We start from the raw sequence: 22184 nt of genomic DNA, 5'->3' as shown, positions 1-22184 counted from the left end.
TTTATGGAAATCCATCTTACGATTTGAGAAGCCCTCGTGATATTTTCATATATCTGTTACGTGATTTAAGAGGGAGTATTTCCACAGCTCGGCTCTAGCACGGGCTCTGAGAGCCAAGCCAGACCTCGGCTCGCCCCCCCTGGTGACAAAGGTTGCTCTAGTACAATGAGAGCTCCCGAGAAGAGACATCAGCCCGGGTATCCACTCACGAACACGCATCAAAAAAACAATAATTCAAACACAAACGGACACATTCAGACAGGACCAAGGGCCTGGACAACCGTCAACTCACGGGCGGTAAACGGACGAAAGCTCGAGCAGGACTGCGCGTGGGCGTGGCTAAAACGCCACACAACGGCCGCTGCGCGCTTCCGGCCGTGGTTCGTCACTTCCGGCTGCGTCACGAGCACGATCCCCGCCCACGCGCTCCCGGGTGGTCCTGTGTGGGGTTACTCCGCGCGCATGCGCAGACGGCCCTCTCCGCTCCGGACAGGTAGAGACTTGTCAGCGCCCCGCCCCCGCCCATGGCCTGGAGAACCGCGGGAGGATCCCGGTCACGGAGCGCGGCCACCGGTGGAAGAGTCCCGCGGTTTCGAGGAGGGCCCCAGCCGCCCTGGTGAGCGCCCCGTGGCCGCCCATGGCCTGTCGGTATGATCTGTATTGTGTGACGTCATGGCGCGGTTGTGTGACGTCATATACTGCGTCACACACGTGTCCCCCGTGTTTGTTTAATGCAGAATTATTGACTTTGTTTTAGTAAGAAATCTTTAAAGGCGGCCACCACGATTTGTTAACACAACTCCTAAAACCTCCGCTGTACCCTCTCCTTCAGTGATATCCTATGGGAGCTCGAGCCAAGTGCACACATTCATAAACAACGCATTCATATTTGAGGTAAAAAGGAGAGACATATAGCTATTTAATGGCCCATTTGCTCAGAGTGAAATCAGAAAACCTGTGATTCATCCTGCCTTAACCAAAATGTATGATCTCGGGCAAATATTTTGTTTCAGCAACACCCTTTTTCTTCATTGCCTCTTGGATGCATTTATAACATGACTAATTAATGTATAAAATGCCGCATGTAAAAGAAGTGTGCTTGTTTAATTTGGAAGATACTTTATCGTATTTTATGTGATGTTTGCTGCATAGTTTTCATTGCCAGCGTTTCCCAGGTTCGGCTTGTGCAAGGGCTCCTAGAGCCAGGCCAGTCCATTGGCTCAGCTCAGCCACCTTTAGAGTACTGCCTCCCCACATCTGTGTCCGGGTCAGAGCACAGTGCGCCTTAGTTATAAACGCTTTGCAAGATTATCAATTTGGCTACACGCATCCCACACACACCCTACTATACAAATGAACACAGTTTAGAACCAATCCTTCTTGCTCATCCAGCTGGATTCAGCACCGAGACATAAGTTCCCTTACCCACTCCTGCACACAACCCTGTTAACAACATTTACTGTTTACTCCACTGAGTGCTCGGAGCACAGTACCATAACTACCTTGCACCTGCACACAACTTGGCTGCCGTAAGAGAGTGGAGGGCACAGTATTTCCTCGCCCCTTTAGTTTAGGGTGGCCAACTTTCTATTATCAATTCTACAAGACACTTTATACGTCTGTAGAGGTACTGCTTGCACAGAGAGCCTATGCCTGCGGAGATATCAGAAAATGTTTGTTATTTGAGGAATATCACTGACCTGTTCAGTGCACTGCTTTGTCTCCCATGGCTCCACCTTGTAAGTAGAGCCCTTTCCCTGGCTCCTCTGAACTCCTGACCCATGTCAGGAGTTCGAGGTCCTCCTCCACCTGCATGCTTCTGCCTGCACCTCATCCCTGGTGTCTAGTGGGAGAGCTCTGTTTTCCTGCTAGGCTGCCTTCTGCCTCTCTCCTCATTTTCTATGCTGTGTTCCCTGTTCTGCTTCACTTCTGTCCCTTTGTGCTCCTTCTGCTTCGCGCTACACTCTTCCTCGTTTTTCTCTCATTCCCCTCTCTCTCTCACTTTCGTTCTCCCCCTCTCTTTCTCTCTTTCCCTTGCCACTGCTGCCCCTGCAGCCCGCCCCCTCCTCTCTCTCTCATGCTGCACTCCCATCACTGCTGCCCCCATGCCCTTTTTTTGTGACCCACCCCCTTTTTTGCGCCGTTTTTTTGCTCCCGACTCCCAGCTCTCCTCTCCCCCCCCCCCCAACCCCCCCACCTCCCTACTTAATGGCGGCCGCGCTGTGGGCACGCCAAAGGCCAGCCCGTCTGCGCCTGTCCGAGCCTGGACCGCGCCCAGCACCAGAACCTCTGGCTCTCCCCCCCCCTCCCACCCAACCGCTGCCACACTCGTCTTCACTACGTTGCCAACACCCTCAACGCCGGCTGCTCTCCCGCCTGCGCCAGCAATCCTGTCTCCTTCAGCCACATCACCAAACTCCACTGGACAGATCACTGCTGCATCCAACCACACTGGATCCCCCACCGCAGTTGGAACAAGGTCACCGAAGACCAACTTATTGCGTCTGTCTCCCGCAACCCACCCATCGACACCACCAACACTGATGCAGTTGCCCTCAGCGTCAGGCAATGGGTCGACACCTGTGCCAATACTCTCGCCCCACTCAAGAATCCCTCCAACAGACGCACAGACAGAAAGGCCTTTCAGCCGACCTCCATGAATCTAAGCAAACTTGCAGAAGACTTGAAAGAAAGTAGCGCCAAGATCAGACTCTGGACAATCACACAGCCTTCAAAAACGCCATCCGCAGACACCACCATCGAATCCGAACCGCCTTCAAAGACCGAATCAACAACAACGCACACAGCCACAAGGAGCTCTTCAACGTCATGAAGGAACTCTCCAACCACAGCTCCAACAACATCCTGCCATCCCAAGACCTTTGCGGCTTCCTAGCCTCCTACTTCCACCGCAAGATTGTAGACATCCACAACAACTTCAGCACCCAGACCCCCCCCCCCCCCCTCCCTTCTCCAGCAACCACCAACACCACAGATTCACCTCTGACCAACCTCCTGCTCTATTGGACCCCCGTCAACGACAACAACACCATCCAAATCATGAACATCATCCACTCCGGCTCTCCATCTGAACCCTGCCCTCACCACATCCTCAACAAAGCAAGCTCCGTCATCGCACCCCAACTACGGAAGATCATCAACAGCTCCTTCGAGTCCGCCACCTTTCCGGAGAGCTGGAAACACACCAAAATCAACGCCCTCCTCACAAAAAACCCAAGGCGGACCCAAAGGACCTCAAGAACTTCCGGCTTATCTCCCTGCTCCCCTTCCCAGAAAAAGTCATCAAGAAGGCTGTCATCAGACAACTAACCCACTTTCTCGAGGAGAACTGCACCCTGGACACTTCCCAATCCGGATTCCACAGCACCCACAGTGCCGAAATCGCCACCGTCAACGACATCGGAACCATACTGGATACTGGCCAAACCGTGGCCCTCATCCTCCTAGACCTCTCAGCCGAGATTCATAACCGTCTGCCACCACACCCTACGCTCACGCCTCAGCAATGCAGGAATCCACGACAGAGCCCTGGACTAGGCCACCTCCTTTCTCACAGGCAGAACCCAGAGAGGAGTTCCCCTTCCCACCCCCCCAATTCTGCTCGGAGGCCAACAAAATAATCTGCAGCGTACTCCAGGGTTCGTCCCTCAGCCCAACCCTCTTCAACATCTACATGGCCACGCTTGCTAATATCGCCCGATCCCACAGCCTGATCCTCTCCCTCACCAAGGACTCCGCCAAGACCAACCTCCATGAAGCAATGAAGGCCATCATCGCGTGGATGAAGAGTAGCTGCCTCAAACTCAATTCCGACAAGATGGAAGTCTTTATCTTCGGCTCCACCCCCTCTGCAGGGGTTGACTCCTGGTGGCCTGCCACTCTCGGAGCCGCTCCGACTCCCATCGCCCATGCACGCAACCTAGGATTCATCTTGGACTCCTCATTATCCATGACCCAGAAAGTCAACGCCATCTCCTCCTCCTGCTTCCACACCCTCCGCATGCTCCGAAAGATCTACAAATGGATACCCACCGACACCAGAAGAACAGTCACTCAAGCCCTCGTAAGCAGCAAATTGGACTACAGCAATGTCCTCTATTCAGGAACCACGGCCAAACTCCAGAAGAGGCTGCAACGCATCCAGAATGCCTCCACACACCTCATCCTGGACATCCCCCGCCACTGCCAGATCACAGACCACCTGAGAAACCTGCACTGGCTCCCCGTCAACAAGAGAATCACCTTCAGACTCCTCACCCGCGCTCACAAAGCACTGCACAACACTGGACCAGAATACCTCAACAGACAACTCTCCTTCTACACCCTGACCCGCATCTCCGTTCTGCCGACCTCACCCTCAAACCGTCCCACACGTCTGCAGAACTACAACCAGTGGTGGATCATTCTCACACCTCGCCGCCAAAAGGTGGAACACTCTTCTCACTCACCTGCGCCAGACCAAAGACGAACTTACCTTCAGGAAACTTCTCAAGACCAGGCTGTTCGAGCAGTAGCAGCACCATGCCTCCCTCCTCAGCGCCTTGAGACCCTCACGGGTGAGTAGTGCACCTCACAAATTCCTGATTGATTGATTGAGGGCGTTTGAGTTGTGTAGCACATTTTTGGGGTTTCGTTCTAAATTACCCCTCACCTAAATCAGACCATCTTAAAAGATGTAACTCAGCTGGAGATAGAGAATACTGTGTGATTTATATTCATGCTCTAATTCACCACATATTGGATAAGCTTTCCCTTGGTGGTGGTGTAACGTTTGTGAGACAAGTTTAAAAAAATGACTCTGGTATCCAAATGGAATGGAATAGTCTTAAGCTTTGAAATATGTCAAACTCTACCCCACATACTGCCCAATAACCACCTACTGTCATAGGACATGTTCCAGTGGGTACATTTTAGCCATGGAACTAGGATACCTGCCATCTAATCTCCTTTTTTTCCTCTTCACCTACTTGTGTTGGAAATAAACACTGTATTTCAAAGCCAAGCAGGCCTCAAACATAGCTATGTTTCCCTGGGAAGGGACAGCCCATTGGCCTTGCCATCAGAGTCATAGCTATCCCAGTTGTGGTGGACAAATTGAAAACATGGGACCAGGAAGCATGGTTTTTAATCTTAGCCTCCCATTCTGCTAAATTTTGAGTTCTTGGGCAATCACCTTTCAACTTCTTCTGACACCTTTTGGAAGGATCTGATGTTTTTAGGGTCAGTGTAAAAGATGCTATTTAGCACATCATTAAAAATGACCTAATACCTACCAAATGTCATGCTACATGCACCTAAATGAATAAGGTGGCTCCTGGCCCTAGAAATAAGCTGCGGATCACCAAACTGAGGCGGGCTGGCCTTTCCAACATGTTTAGCTGCGATCTATACAAACACACATTTGTAGGGTGGGGAAAGGGGACCTCCATTTATTATATTTTTATCTGCAGCAGTTTTGCAGACTTTTTTAACCAAGGGGCGGGGTTCATGGCCCATTGTAGAGTGATCATAATGCCATTGAAGCTAGAATGGTTATTCCCTGCTCCAGGGATTAAGAATATGGCTTTAGGTGTGACTGGGCTGACCCCATAGGATCAGGGTAGGAGACTTAGCTGGGGTAAAATTCTGATTCCCACTTTACTGGTAGATGTTCTTTAGAGATGCAAGAGTGTGCTTTTTAGCTCCCTCCTTTTGTATGAGGCTCCACCAGCTGTCATTCCGGCAGACTCTCAGATTTTGAATAGTACCCTTAGATCCATTATGTTGGATTTGCAAGGACCTATATGGGATCGAAAAGAGGGGTGGTTTGATTAAAAACTGCAGAAGTGCTAGAAAGTGCTTGCGTAAAGCCCTTAAACAATCTATCAGTTTAGCTAGGACTGCTTATAGAGAGGCAATTTGAAAAAGAAAGCAATGCCTCAAAGAAGAGAGGTGGGAGCTGTTAGTGGGTGCATGTGAGCTCAGGGATACAAGGACCTTTTCAAACATAGTGAATGGTTAGCCTGCTCATCAAGTTTCCCCTGATAATGAAGGGACTAACAAATCCGCCCAAAAATGGGTTGCCCATTTTGAGAGGGTTTACTCACTGGATAGCTCAGAACAGCCAGTGGAGGTGGACAAAGTAGTTTCCTTCCCTTTGGGTATAAACTTTAATTTGGAAGAGGTTCAGCACGCCATAATGGGTAGCCCCTTTAACAAAGCCCCTGGCCCCCAGGGTGTTCCTATGGATCTATACAAAACAAAATGACACCATGTGGGTCCCATTGCTGACTAATGTACTTGTGCTGCCATGCAAACTGGTATCCCTAATTCTTGGAAGTCTGCAGAAATATTGTCGGTTTTCAAAAAAGGTTGCAGGCAACACCCAGGTTGTTACCACCCTATTTCTCTGCTGGGTTCCACTGTCAAGATAGTGGGGCATATTGTTCTTCTTTGTTTTGAAGATTGGATTTAAGCAAATACTATCATCTGCCCTGCTCAGTTCGGATTCAGAGCGGGCAAAGGGACAATGGAACAGTTTCTTAACCTCAACCTGTTGGTGGGCAAATATATGGTAGCCAAGAAGGGAGCTGTATACCTGGCATTTATGGACCTTAGCTGTGCTTTTGATAGGGTTAACCATTTGAAGCGATGGTCAATTCTGGAAGGCCTTGGGGTGCCCCAACCCTTGGTAAACTTTCTCCGGGCCCTACATCTTGATGTTAATGCCTCAGTAAGGTTTGGGATGGGATGGGAGGGGAGTGTTCTGATGTTTTTAAACTGTCAAGGGTTGTTAGGCAGGGAGGGGTGTGTCCTGGCACCAATTGTATTTTTACTATATATGAATGGCTTGAACACGCACCTGGTTTCTCATGGCAAAGATTTCTTGAAGTCAAAAACATCCTAGTCCCCTCACTATTATGTGCGGATGATGCGGTTATTTATTCCCGCACGCACAACAGCCTCAAAGCGCTGGTGGGTCTGTTTGTTGATTTTATGGGTGACCTAAAACTGGACGTAAATACTTCAAAAATGCATTTTATGATATGGGGGAAGCGGAATCTGAAATTTAGACCGATTACAAGGGTCAGGTGATATCAAGGGTGACCTCCTTTTCTTATCTCGGGGTTACATTTGATGAGCATTGTACGTAGGCTCAATGCCTCCAAACCGGTGTCTACATTTTGACCAGTCATGTGGGGTGCCTTTCAGATTTTCCCGGATGGCTGGGAGTAAACCTGTCTTACCGCGGCTGCAGATTTATAAGATAAAGTGTTTACCTGTACTATTATATGGAGCAGGAATTTTCTGGTATTCAAATTGTAAGTCTATTCAACGTGAAGAAAATCGCTTCTGCAGAAAGTTATTAGGGGTGGACCCCGCCAGCCCGGGTTTGTTTTTTCACTAGGAGCGGAGTTTGGATTTTGCAGAAGATCACGCAGAAATTGCGCCCATGATGCTGTGGATAACATTCTGGAATGGGAAATCTACAGCTTTTAACAGTGAAGTCATTGAGGTAGGCTATAAAATCCCATGGCTTAATTATATCCGCTCTATAGCCCTATCACTGGGCCGCCCTGAACTATTTTACAATCCAGAATTGCTAAAACGGGCAGATAGAAATCTTGTGAAGAAGATGTTAATTGAGCAAATTAGCGAAAACAGAGTAAACTTGGCCCTGGGTAGCCACTCAGCCAGGGTATTGATGATTTTAAATACCATTCCTGGACAGGAACCTTATATTTCCTTTGTCAGAAGCCCATGGAAGACTTCTTCTTACTATGTTCAGTTTAGGTTCTGTCCGATGTAACTTATGTTTCCCGTCTGGACAATATGAGCCCTCTGCGAATAAGATCTGTCCCTGTGATAATGTTTTGCCCCAGACTTTAGAACATTTGGTGGTGTTCTGTAGTTCTTACGACTCATTTAGAAGATTTCTCCTGTCTGTCCTTAAGACCAAAGGATTTTATCAATATTGGCCTGCTTGTATATATTTACAAATGTTGAATGTACCCATTGTTGCATTGGCACTCTCCAATTTTTTAAAGCATGAATTACGCTTGAATAAGATCAGGAATTTTGTCCCTTAAAGTTTTTAGGTCTTTTAAACAATACATTGTATATGTTTGTGGCTTTTTAATGCTTGTGGTTATTTAGTATATGACTCCTGAAGTTTGTTATTATTGTGTGCTTTTATGATTATTTTTTATAATCGAAATAAAGATCTAATCTATCAATAAGGTGGATTACAGCTAAATAGTGTAGTGCAGTCTTGATTGGGCCCGCTAACTTAACTCTTCCTGGACAAATTGTACTCTTTTGTGCCTCTCACCACTGATCTGACAACATGTTAGTGCTTTAAAATAGTTTTTATGGAAGAAATAAAGACCAAGGAGATATCCCCAGGACAAGTCCCCAGCCTGATTTGTATTCACACACTCATGGCTACCCGGGTGCCCAGATTTGCATTTAAATTAGTCTTGAGCAAGCCACTAAAAACCTGGCTGTGGCTCAGCTCGAGGCCCTGTTAGAACCTTGAGCCCATATAAAGAGCAGAGCTTTCATGTGGCTGCTGCCTGTCACCTCACTCTTCCCTCAAGTACAAAGAGGTTAAAAAAAAAAGATTTTAAGGAAAAAAGGAGAGACAAATAGATACTCCTTTATCTGATTTGTACAATGTGAAACCAGAAATCCTGGATTAATTGATGCTTTGCATACTAAAATCTTAATCTGTATTTTATTTCACCAATCCTCCTTTTTCTTTCTTATCACTTATTGGTTTACGTGGCCATGTAATGCTGCTCCTAAATTATAATGATGAAAATGGCAACTTTAGAAAGTTCAAGAACGCTAGGGCTACCCAATATCCACAGAGGAACTGGAGTATAAATTCTCTTATGCAACAACAAGTAGCTGAAGGAGTCCCTTGAATATTCTTGAAATTAAGTTGGTATAACAGTCCAACTATTTTTGAATTAAACAAAAGAAGACTTAATAAAGTAATATTAAGGCTTACCAAACAGACTTATAAGAAACACTTTTATTTTTTTATGAAGAAAACAGATAATAATATATTATTATACACATTCACTTCCATTAACATTCAATCAGGGTTCATAATACAACATTGTAGAAGACAAGACCGGGCCACACTGAAAATAAAAATTACATTTTAGGGCTGTGGAATTTTTTAAATATCTACTTGTCCATGGGACAGGCTGCTTTATAAATCTACTTGTCATGTAAAAAAATCCACTTGTCCCTTTGTTGCCACTTCATGCGGCGATAGATTAAAGCAGCAACCTCATTGTATAAGAGCTCTGGTAATAGCCTCTCTGATTATGCCAGAATTCAAACCCTACTATAGCATTTGAATTCTATCAATTCCCACATTTTGCCACCTTTCCACAGATCTACATACTCGGGCTGGAGTAGCGCTAAGCAAAAGTTCCTGGGGTTGGAATGCGCTATGGAGTCTGCCCAAAAATGCTAACTTTAATGTTTTCACCATCTTTTCTCTAATCTTTTCCCATACTGAGAAAGGTTGGAAATTTACTCCCGACAAGGGCATAAATAAAACTTCTTCCGTGGTTGGAAAAAGTATTTGAAGGGAAAGTGAACTTGTAAACAACAGAGTTTTGCTCGAGCAAATCTACATCTGCATATTTGTGTGTGATAAAATGCAGTTTACAAATATTTTCTAGGAGTACGATTTCCTGGCCTACTACCGTAAATTAATGTGACTACTTGAAATCTGTAAACATACACTAATGCAAGGGCAAGTATCATGGGTGCACTTTTGTGACTTTATTTAAGATAAGATTTAGGCCCCAAATTAGGTCTTGAGTTAGCCTAGACCTTTTGTTTTTATTAAAACTATGTCTCTCTCTTTCTGTCTATAGACTGGCTTCACTGTGAGTGACAGCATTCTGCTCTTTCACAAGGAACATATCGCCACACAAAGTAGTTTTGTTCAGTGCTGGAGACTACAGTGGTAATATGTGCTTTTTGAGACTAAAAATATAATTGCTTTTCTTTGCCAATGTTTGTTATAATGGTGAGGGTCTGTCAGCTCCCACAACAATAAAGCTTTACAAAAAGTGTAGGAAAATGGCTCCCTGTTGCAGATACCTCCCACTTTTTGCCTGATATTGATGCTGACTTGACTAATAAGTCTTCTGGGACCCTGCTAACCAGGCCCGAGCACCAGTGTTCTTTCACTAAAAATATACCATTGTTTCCACATTTGGCACACCCTAGCCCACAGATAAGTCCATTGCAAAAGGTACCAGTGGTACCAAGGACCCTGTGACCAGGGAAGGTCCCTAAGGGCTAAAGCATGTATTGTGCCACCCTAAGGGACCCCTCATCTAACACATGCACACTGCCATTGCAGATTGTGTGTGTTGGTAGGAAGAAAAAGGCAAAGTCGACATGGCATCCCCCTCAGGGTGCCATGCACAGAAAATACTGCATGTGGCATAGGGAAGTCACCCTTCTAGCAGGCCTTAAAGCCCTAAAGCAGGGTGCACTATACCACAGGTGAGGGCATAGCTGCATGAGCAATATGCCCCCACAGTGTCTAAGTATATTCTTAGACATTGTAAGTACAGTGTGGCCATATTAAGGATATGTTCTGGGGGTTTGTCAAAACGAACTCCACAGTTCCATCATGGCTACACTGAAAACTGGGAAGTTTGGTATCAAACTTCTCAGAATAATAAACCCACTGTGATGCCAGTGCTGGATTTATAAAAAAAATGCACACAGAGGGCATCTTCGAGATGCCGCCTGTATTTTACCCAATCCTTCAATCAATCAATCAATCAATCAAATTTTTTTACAAAGCGTGCTACTCACCTGTGAGGGTCTCAAGGCGCTTGGTGGGGGGGCAGGAGGGTCACTGTTCGAACAACCATGTTTTGAGGTTCTTTCTGAAGAGCAGGAGGTCTTTGGTTTTGCGGAGGTTGGTGGGGAGGGAGTTCCAGGTTTTGGGGGCGAGGTAGGAGAAGGACCTGCCTCCTGTGGTGGTGCGTTGGATGCGGGGGACTGTGGCTAGGGCGAGGTCGGCTGATCGGAGGTTGCGGGTGGGAGTGTGGAAGTTCACTCTTTCGTTGAGGTAGGTTGAGCCGGTGTTGTGGAGGGATTTGTGTGCGTGGATGAGGATCTTGAATGTGATTCTCTTGTTTATGGGGAGCCAGTGAAGGGTTTTGAGGTGTGGTGAGTTTCGTTCGTGGCGGGGGAGGCCAAGGACGAGGCGTGCAGCTGTGTTCTGGATTCTCTGGAGTTTGCGTGTGAGTTTGAGTGTGGTGCCGGCGTAGAGGGCGTTACCGTAGTCTAGTCTGCTGTTGATGAGTGCATGGGTGACTGTCTTCCTGGTCTCTGGGGGAATCCATTTGAAGGAGTTTTTTAGAGTACGGAGTGTGTGGAAGCAGGAGGAGGTTAGAGCATTGATTTGCTGTGTCATGGAGAGGGGGGGGTCCAGGATGATGCCGAGGTTGCGTGCGTGGTTTGTGGGGGTGGGTGCGGGGCCTAGGGCGGTGGGCCACCAGGAGTCGTCTCATATGGTTTTGTTGGGACTGAAGATCCTTCAGTGCAGGACTGACTGGTCTGTGCCAGCCTGCCACTGAGATGAGTTTCTGACCCCCTGGGGTGATAGCCTTTGTGCTCTCTGGGGCCTGGTGACCCCTATCTTAGGAAATCATCCATCTTGTTTTGAAGGATTCCCCCCAATAAGAATAGGGATGTGCCGCCCTCCCCGCAGGGAGGAGGCACAAAGAGGGTGTAGCCACCCTCAAGGACAATAGCCATTGGCTACTGCCCCCCCCCCCTCCCAAAGACCTAAACACACCCCTAAATTGAGTATTTAGGGGCGACCCTGAACCCAGGAAATCAGATTCCTGCAACCTACAACAAGGGCTGTTGACCTGAAAGCCCCGCAGAGACGATGGAGACAACAGACTTGGCCCAGCCCTGTCTCCAGACTCAAAGAACCTGCACAGCAACGCATCCAGCGGGACAAGCAACCTCTGAGGACTCAGAGGACTGACCTGCACCTAAAGGACCAAAAGCCTCCAGAGGACTGCGGCTCTGTCCAGAAACGGCAACAAAACAGCAACTTTCAAGAGACTCTCACTTTTTGCCAGAATCGTGAGTCTTCACACTCTGCACCTGACACCCCTGGCTTGAGTTTGGAGAACCCAATACCGCAGAGGTGACTCCAATGACGTGGACACCCTGAGTTGACCTTCCTGCACCCCCCACAGCGACGCCGACAGAGAGGATCCAGAGACTCCCCCTGACCACGACTGCCTGGTAACAAAGGAACCCGATGCCTGGACCAACCACTGCAGCCGCAGTCCCCAGGACAAAGAGGAACCACCTACCAGTGCAGGAGTGGCAGCAGGCGGCCCTCATCCTAGCCCAGTCGGTGGCTGGCCCAAGAAGCCCCGCTGTGCCCTGCCTGCATCGCCAGAGTGACCCCCGGGTCCCTCCATTGCTTTCAATGCAAAACCCGACACCTACTTTGCACACTGCACCCGGCCGCCCCTATGCCGCTAAGGGTGTGTTTTGTGCGCATGTGTCCCCCCCCCCCCCCACCCCCCCCCCCCTGTGCTCTACAAACCCCCCCCCTGGTCTGCTCCCCGAGGACGCAGATACTTACGTGCTAGCAGATTGGACCCAGAGCACCCCTGTTCTCCATAGGCGCCTATGTGTTTTGGGCCCTTCTTTGACCTCTGCACTGGACCGGCCCTGTGTTGCTGGTGCTGTGGGGTTGCCTTGAATCCCCAACGGTGGGCTGCCTATACCCAGGAGACTGACTGTAAGTGCTTTACTTACCTGAGAAACTAACGTTTACTTACCTCCCCCAGGAACTGTTGATTTTTGCAGTGTCCACTTTTAAAATAGCTATTTGCCATTTTAACCAAAACTGTGTGTACTACTGTTTTAAATCAAAGTTCTATACTTACCTGTGTGAAGTACCTTGCGTTTTATGTACTTACCTCAAATTTATATCTTGTGGTTCTAAAAATAGAGAAGATATTTTCTAAATAAAAACCTATTGGCCTAGAGTTAAGTCTTTGAGTATGTGTTCCTCATTTATTGCCTGTGTGTGTGTAGAACAAATGCTTAACACTACCCTCTGATAAGCCTACTGTTCGGCCACAGTGCCAAAAAATAGAGCATTAGTATTATCACATTTTTCCACTATCAACCTTTAAGGAGAACCCTTGGGCTCTGTGCACACTATCTCTCACTTTGAGATAGTATATACAGAGCCAACTTCCTACAAAAAGCATGTCAAAACTAGACACGTGTTGACAAAATCAAAAGGCTGACCATCCAGATCAGACCTATTGGTTTTGCCAATGATTGTTTATTTTTTGTGTTTCACAATCTTGTTGAAACGGATTGCACTGACTTTCCATTATGAACAGTTTTTGGAGCTAACACGAATCGGCACGTTTTACTGAATAATGCTTTGAAGAAATGATACATTAAATTTCAAAGTAGTTTAGCAAAACATTTATTTCTAGCTGAATTGTTTGTGAACATTTAATTTGAAAGCAAAGGCTTGTCAATCTTACTTTTAAGCTTCTGAAAATATTTGCATCTAATCAGAGAGCATTTTTGGGGCATTACACGTAGACTCATATTGTTAAACTTTGCAAATGTGTGTACACATTTTTATACTGGGACCACTGTCAGCAGTGCAGTCTGAGCTTACAGCATTTCCTTAGAGTGCTCACCCTAATAATAAAGGCTTTGCATTAATAAACCTAAAAACAAGTTTGAACAGCGTCAACATATGGACATAAATATTACCTGAACCTCAGACCATGCCCATCCTTGATCCAGGTACTGTAAACTGGCAGCCAAAGGGTCTCTACTGCAGGTGGTTGGACCTACTTGTACCAAGGACAAAATAAACATGAACATTTCTTGTCCTTGACCCTAAACTATATGTCCTGGGAGTTGGGCTATAGGAATTCCATACCTCTGAATAATGCTTATACTGATCATGGGGGGTAAGGTGTATCCATTAACAAATCCCACATTTTCTAATCGTAGTCCATTTCTAATTGGATATCGAAGTGGGCCGGATCGGAGGGGCACAACGTGTCCATACTTTTTTGATTTATGAAAAACCGTGTCCCTACTTTTTCATAAAAAGATAACCATCCTGGAATGGTTTAAATTCTTCAACTGAAATGTCATTCAGTGGTTCTCCTGTGCTGTGAAGCCAAAGCCGGGCAGACAGCTAAACAAGCCTTCCTGCCCGGGGTTCCTGCTTGCCTGATAAGAATGCAAGTGTGTGCTACAAGTTAATCTGCAAATGTAAAGGGTAATCTGCAAATGTAAAGAATGCTTGGAAGGCGGCACTGGGTTTAATTCATTGAATTACTTGAAACTTTGTGATAACGAAGATTTATTGTTTTTGAGTGGTAGTGCAAAGAGTTAACAACTGAGCTGTGAAGTGCACTCTTAATTGTAAATGTATTTATATAGCGCTTGCTACCACCGGAGACATGGAGGGACAATCATATAATAAAAGAATACATTACATACAGTCTGGGTATTACTAAAATCTATATTTTGAAAGCACCTCTTTATCTTAAGCTTGTTTGTGCGTTTTGAAGCAGTCTTACTTATACTGTGTGTAATGCAACCTTAAAATAATGACTTGCATGTTAACAGTGCTTTCTGTTACATGCTGTGATATCATCAGGAGTTAGTTATGTAATTAAAACCAAAATTGAGAATCCCCTGAGTTGGTGTATTCACTCCCACATTCTGTAATCTGTGTCCCCATACTAGTGCTCAGAATATGTTCCCAAACTGGACCATTAGCGCTGGGCACAATTTGTTTCAAGGGAAACGTCGAGCTGACATTAATGTCCTCTCTGTGGGTTTTAGAGCACTACCCGTCATTGGTGGTTCCCATAGAATTAAAAGGAAGGTCCTTGTTACCACTGAACCATGTTTTTACTTTGTTTTTCTGTGCTGTAGAGATGGAGAGTGAAAGGGCCTGGACTTTCCTTCAAGAATGCTTTGGCCCCACTAACCTATAATCTCTCTCCATGAGAAGCTGACACTCTCTTGCCAATTTAAAACTAAAAACGTGAAATTACTTTCCCACTGGCCTTGCTTGGGATCGTGAGAATGAACCCCGCCCTGGGGGCAGTGTGTGCCACAGCCCCAAAGCCACTCGGCAGTCTCTCCGGAGCTGCTGTTTGTAAGTGTCCATGGGAAAGCGCCTAGAGTCTTGTGATTCACAGCAGCAGCTCGGAATCATTCTTCATTGAGGAGCAATGTGTGGGTGGAGCAGCATTCTGGGGCCTGCTGAGGGTCACCACCCTGCACAGCCATCCTCCTTTCTGATGCCACAGGCCCTGCTGCTCTCTCACTACCCTGGCGAGTTTAGCTGTTTGAATTGGAGCCTCTCACCTGGTGCCTGGGTCCCGAGAGATATTTGTAAACTACCTACCTTTGGTGATTCGTGGGCCAGATTAGTCCCGAGCAGCCTCAGCCAGGCGGATGATGAAAGGTCCCTTTGTACCCGACATAAAAGGGGAATTGAGAGATTACAAGATTACTGCCAGTTGATGCAGTGCCCAGGGCACAAGGCTGCTCTGCTTAGACTGTAATAGCACCTGAACAACAGCTGGGTGTAGCCAGCGTGCAGGTGGCAACAAGGAAGCCCGAGCATACTTTTTGATACAAATCTTTTTTCATTGTATGATTCGAAACTGTACCCATGCCAAGATGCCACCTCGTACGGAAGGACTCTTCTGCTTAGATTCAGATGCCTTTATATGAGGGAGATGACCTCCTCACTCACTACCATAAGGATGCCTGGCTTTATTCAGGGTTTACAAATAATCAGTGCTCTTGATATGTCCCCGGAGGGTGATGTTCCTTGTTGTAGGAAATCGCCTTTTCTGCACGGTCACCCCTTCGCAATGTGGCGTTTCCTGGACCCTGTATTTTTGCTGTCTCTAGAACTCTGAGCATTTTACCCCTGCTAGTAATAATGTGCCGCCCCCGCAAACACGATCTCATTGACATTCCTAATTATTAGTATATATAACTGGCCCATAAGCTCCTAGTGTATGGTACAAAAATCGCCCACGGAAGGTAAGTTAAATGCCACCAGTGGACTTTAGCATCTGTTGTGCCGCTCACTACAGTAACAGAGTAAAACATGGCTTCAGGCCTAACATTATAGCCAAACTGCACCAGTTTAAACTCTTGAGTCATGTCCAATTTACCCCTTTTGACAGGTGAAAACCTTTTTTTTTTATATATATATATATTAGCATAAGTATGTTTTATTGCCGATAAGGCAGGGTACGAGGCATTTAAAAGCCGGGCATGTAAAAGTTTAATGTTAACCAATCCTTACTGTGGGGGGGGGGGGGGGTGAGACCTTCACTGTACATAGAGAAACAGTAGGTAGCACTATTCCATTTCATAATACTAATTTTGGTTGTGGAACAGCTAAAATATAATTCAAAGACTCTTTTCTAATAGTAATTCAAAATCCAATTTGATGATTTAAAAAAAAAAAATGCTCGTTTTGAATAACTATTAAGGAAAAGATACCGTCTCCCTATCTAAAGTCTCTGTAGGCCCATGTGCATGAGTGTCGGTTGTCACCTGTCAGCTGAATAGTCACCTTGAAGTGTGAAAAACTGCTCATGTAGCAGGGCTAAGCCCTTGAGTGAGGTGGATGTTGTTCTTCCCTTGACTGGATAACCAGTTGAGTAACTTCATTAACTTCAAATAGGCATCTTCAGCCACTTGCAGATGTTAGCTGGGTGAGGCCCTTCCTTTATTCACCCCCCACAACCCCCGGGCTGGCTCCAGTCACAACGGGCCTTTTTTTGACGGAATCAAATCCTGCTCCACACATCTGCTTCAGTTTTCATAAAACTCTGGGGGCACACTCCATAGGCAGGGAAACAGGATGCCAGAACAATTCTTGTGTAAGTACTTTCTGGTTGTTGGAGCATCCTGCTTTGTTCTACCGAACTTCTGTCTCAGCTTGAGGGTACGGTGACTGCCTCAAGCTTGGTTTTCATGTTATATGTGGCGGATACACTAGGATCACCATAGTGCCCTTCCACACACCCTTAGTGCCCAAGTGGAGTGCACCTGAAGACATTTGCGATCTTGAAAATATCCTTAGTGGGTAGGATTGGCCCTGGGAACTTTAACCTCGCCGGTTAGGGTGTTCCCAGGAGTCACTCCCATCTCCAAGCTCCTGCCAGGCATGAATGTGGCATCTCCAGGCACCCTCTTCAGAACACTCCTGGAAATGTGGTGGATTGAGACCTGAGAAGAGCCTGGAAAACTTGACCTGCACCTTCTTGTACCCTGGACAAAGTGGGTTCCATGGGTCATAAGGCTGACTTCCTGTTAAACCTACACAGACACAACATCCTACAAGAGGCCTTTTCCTGCAACTGTCCAGCTGACCAGTGGCACCTGGATTGGACCCTGCTGTTTGGCCTCTGCCTGACAACCTGAGAGTCTCTGCCTCTCTTGGGGTCCTTGAGGGCTTTAGAAGTGTATTCCTATGGCAGATTGTGACATAAAGGACTATAGTTATCAGATAAAATATTTGACCAGGACAAACCTGAATGGTGTGTCTAAACTGCACCCTTTGCGGTCAGCGTTAAGTTGCACCTAGGTCTTGGCCTACTATGGCCATTGAGAATCATTGGCACTTTTTTTTTTCTTGGCGGTATTCTTATTGGAATTGAAAAAAAGAAATATCTAATGTTTCCCTTATTGGATTTTTGTCTTTTCAGTGTCATTTTGTTTATTAGATTTTACTCCATTTCTGTAATTCAGTATTAGATTTTTATTGTTTTGCGTTAAACCTTTATTATTGTTTTGGTACTGCATAAATAATTCACTCTTTTTCCTGGGTTCTTTGTGCCATATCTACTAGATAGTTGAGCTTTACTTAATTTAGTGACTGTGAGGGTTCACCCAGAATGATTGTGAGTATTCCTTGTGGTGGGTAGTCACCCACTCCAAATAATACTCCAGTTTTTTGTGCCTTCCTTCTTGGGCCCTCCAGAGTAAGTTGTTTATTCATGAACATTGTCCTTAAAGTAGTAAAGAAATTTGAATTTCCTTAGTTCCTGTAGATCCCTATTCCAACTTCCCTACGGAATTGTGACAACCTTCTTGGTGATGGGCCTGTGGCGCAAGAAGGACGTTTGCAACTGCTGAGGTGTCTTCCAGCAGTGTGTGAGGTGTGCATTTACAGATTTTGGGGCATCTGTCTGTGGTGTGCAAGCTGGATATTATAGCAGTCTCAGGGATGTGGAATTCCTATCGCGGGACATCTTGTTTGGGGTCAAGGGCAACAAGTTTTTATGTTTACTTTGTCCTTGGGACAAGTAGGCCCAACCCCCTGCAGCACAAACCCTTTGGCTGCCTGTTTACAGAGAGTGAAATTCTCTGCAGTTGAGGTAATGTGTTTCCAAAAGATAATGCTGTTCGAACTTGTATTTATGGTTCATTATTTGAAAGCATTCATTATTAGGGTGAGTGCTGTAAATAAATGTTTTAAGGTCACACTTCACTACTGACGTTGGTTCCAGTACAAAAAAAAAAAAAACGTGTACACACATGTTTGAAAAGTTTAGGCTAAGTATAATGCTCCCAGAATGCTCTCTGATAATATGCAAATGAAGTGTCATTTAGTAAAATGTGTTGATGCATGCTAGTATTTCCCAAAAATATTTCTAATGGAAAATCAGTGTAACCATTTTCAACACGATTATGGGAAGCATGAAAATAAACAAACACTGACAAAGCCAACTGATCCAACATATTTTTATAAGTCTTTTAGTTTCATCAATGCGTGTCTTGTTTTGACATGGCTTTTGTAACACTTTATTGTTGTGGGAGCTACCAGGCCCTCAACATTGTAACAAACATTGGCAAAACCCCCCCAAAAAGTTTTTGAACTCTTAAAGCACACGTTGCCACCAGCGGCATAACAAAGCCCCGCAGCCGCCCTCCAGGGGGCCCCTCCAGCACATCACCTGCCCTGGGTGAGTCTGGAGAGGGGGCTCCTCCATGTTCTTTGCAAAGGGGCACCCTCCAGTTTCGTTACGTCACCGATTGCCACTGTAGTTCCTGACACTGAACAAAACTACTTTGTGTGGCAATATGCTCCTTGTGGAAGAGCAGAATGCGATCACTCACAGTAAAGCCAGCCGAAAGAGAGAGAAATAGAAGTTTAATAAAAACAAAATGTCTTTGTTAACACCAGACCTAATTAGGGACCAAGACCCACATGTAGGTAGCTTTTTGCATGTCGCAAACAGCGACTTTCGCTGTTTGCGACATGCAAAAAGCACATTGCGATGCACAAACCCAGTTTTGCGATTCAGTAACCTGGTTACCGAATCACAAAACGGGTTTGCGACTCGCAATTAGTAAGGGGTGTTCCCTTCCTAATTGCAACTCGCAGTGCAATGTAGGATTGTTTTGTGACCGCGAACGCGGGCGCAAACCAATCGCAGTTTGCACCCATTTCAAATGGGTGCTAACACTTTCGCAAAAGGGAAGGGATCCCCATGGGACCCCTTCCCCATTGTGAATGTCACTGTAAACATTTTTTCAGAGCAGGCAGTGGTCTTGGTCCTGCGGACCACTGCCTGCTCTGAAAAAATGAAACGAAAACGTTTCTTTTTTCGTTTTTGTTATGCATCTCGTTTTCCTTTAAGGAAAACGGGCTGCATTACAAAAACAAAAAAAAAAAACTGCTTTATTGAAAAGCAGTCACAGACATGATGGCCTGCTGTCTCCAGCAGGCCACCATTCGCGAGGGGGGTCGCAAATTGCGACCCACCTCATGATTATTCATGAGGTGGGCATTTGCAAAGCCCTTGCGAATCACAGATGGTGTCAAGGACACCATCCTACATTTGGATTTGCGACTCGCAATTTGCACGTCACAAATCTGAACCTACCTACATGTGGCCCCAAATTCTTAAAGAAAGTCACAAAAGTGCACCCATGGTATATGTCGTACCCCTTTAAAATATTTGTGAACTGTATTTTAGCATGGGTAAATACGATGTGTAGATTTGCTCATGTGAAAATCTATTGAGCATTTGCAAGTTCATTTTCCCTCCAGCCACTTTCTTCCCAACCCTGGAAGAAGTTCTAATTCTGCCATTGTCAGGAGTAAATGTCCAACCTTTCTTATTATGGAAAAATATTAGAGAGAAGCTGGTAAAAATCTTTAAAACATGCAGGTTAGTAGGTTTGCAGACTCAAAGGCATTCCAGCCCTGAAACTATTGCTTACTGCTTCCTCCAGCCCCAGTATGCAGATCTGCAGAAAGGTGGCAAAATAAGGAAATTGCTACAGTAGGGATTGAAACTCCAAGTATTCAAGCCCTACTATGGTAGTAGCCCTGGCATAATCAGAGAGGCTATTAATTGCTGCCATAATTTGTCGCCACACTACATGGCACCAAAGGGACAAGTAGATCTTTTTACAGGACAAGTAGATTTGAGAAGCAACCTGTCCCCTGGACAAGTAGATATTTTAATAAATTCCACACCCCTGTAACTTAGCAGTCTGCAGTGCTTGATTTGTGAATTTGTAGCTGTTGGGGGTTTCACTCATTGCAGTGTATAATGCAGGGGGTTCTTCCCATTACACGTTAAACACATGCGGCCATTCACGAGGCAGATATTCACACGTGCAGTGGCCTCATCGTAATTTGGATCTGCAGTGTCTTCACCCATATGTCCGCTTTCTTTCAGACGATTTGGCCTTTGATTTTGATCAGCGTTTGGAAGGATTGGAAATCAGAGGCACCAGAACTTTGTGTGCACAACCCCTGCCACTGATCTACTCAGAGGGTCTAACCATGACCCGCTCAGCTGCAGCCAGGACAAAACGTGTAGTAATGACCACGTCTGTAGGCATAATTTCCATTGTTCTTCCAGACCTTGGGATTTTCGCTGTCCCCACACTGTTGAAGCCATCAAAGTTAGGCGGTACTCCAAAGGCATACTTTCTTTAATGACATCTGTTTGTGTCAGAAAGCATATTTTATGTATGAAATCTGAACAAGGTCAGCTCCCTCCCCTCCAAAACACTTCTTTCCGCTCTTTTAGAGGTAGCAGCCTGAGTGGGAAAAACGTGCCAGTGCCTGGAAAACTAGAAAAGTGCCACATGTACAGAACAGTGGTAAGGTAGTGGGAAAATCGAAAGCAAAACATCAGCATGCTATCATAAATGATCATATGCTCTGTGGAAAAAGATCTCTCTGTAAAGGAAATGACATCACCTAAGGGAAAGTGCTGTTGGTCGGTTGCAGGCAAACTTGGGGTGCGGCAGGTTTGTACGGACGAGAACACGGAGAGAGATCTGGAACTCTGAGGAGAGATGGTGGAACATTTGAGTGCGGTGAATGAGGCCTTTGATGGTTCCCCAGGCCTTCGATTGTGGTGTCTCCGGCATTGCCTTGGACAAGAATGAGTGAACACGGTGTGTGGTGCTCGCTGTAACGACAACTGTGCCAGAGACCTTACTCAGTGGCTCAGTGGAGTGACATGGGCTTGTGCTGGACCCCCCCCCATGATTTGCATTATTGTGCACAGTGTTGCTAAAGGTGTTGGGTGGCCCCTCTTGGCGAGGGCTCTGCAAGACTTCTGGTTTACAAAGTGATTCTGGCTAGTTCATTGTGTTGAATCCTGCTGCAATATTTTGTTGTATTTGTAATTTTTGTCTTAGGGATGGAAAATACTAATAAAGACCAGTTTAAAAAAAAAAAAGGAAAGGTGTTCTTATAGAGTCCTGGGAGACACCCAATAGTTCTTAGTGAAGACAATTACTAGTTGAGTTGCTGCATAATGCACCAACCCTCAGATTATTCTTGACTCTCTCTGGTAATAATAACTAAGAATTGAACTTGAAGAGAAGGTGAACGGAGTAAGAGGAACAGAATTCAGGAAGGGACATTGGATGGGCAGGGCTGCATTCTAAGAAACATGTAATGGGGAAAGGAGGGGGACCAACCCACTGGGAAGGCAAGAGAGACACCCAACACTAGGAAAGATAAATAAGCAACTGGACCAAGAATCAGTAGTATTCAGATAGAACTAGGAAATCTAGAATATGGACACGTAATTTGT

At 45.9% G+C, this 22184-nt stretch overlaps 1 protein-coding gene across 3 annotated transcripts in view; it reads left to right on the top strand.

Annotated features, from left to right (window-relative positions):
* The first annotated feature begins 504 nt into the window (after positions 1-504).
* TP63 (tumor protein p63) overlaps positions 505-22184 on the top strand; it is a 266840-nt gene continuing 245160 nt past the window's right edge. The window contains exon 1 of one of the 3 annotated variants that reach the window (XM_069212795.1): positions 505-616. The gene's annotated coding sequence lies outside the window, so the exon portion shown is untranslated. The remainder of the gene's footprint in view (positions 617-22184) is intronic. The other 2 variants (XM_069212793.1, XM_069212791.1) reach the window with 2 other exon arrangements.

The sequence above is a fragment of the Pleurodeles waltl genome, chromosome 11 (genome assembly GCF_031143425.1).
Source record: "Pleurodeles waltl isolate 20211129_DDA chromosome 11, aPleWal1.hap1.20221129, whole genome shotgun sequence".
Lineage (NCBI taxonomy): Eukaryota > Metazoa > Chordata > Amphibia > Caudata > Salamandridae > Pleurodeles > Pleurodeles waltl.
The sequence above is the reverse complement of the archived record's forward strand: the minus strand, read 5'-3'. Positions and strand labels throughout refer to the sequence as shown.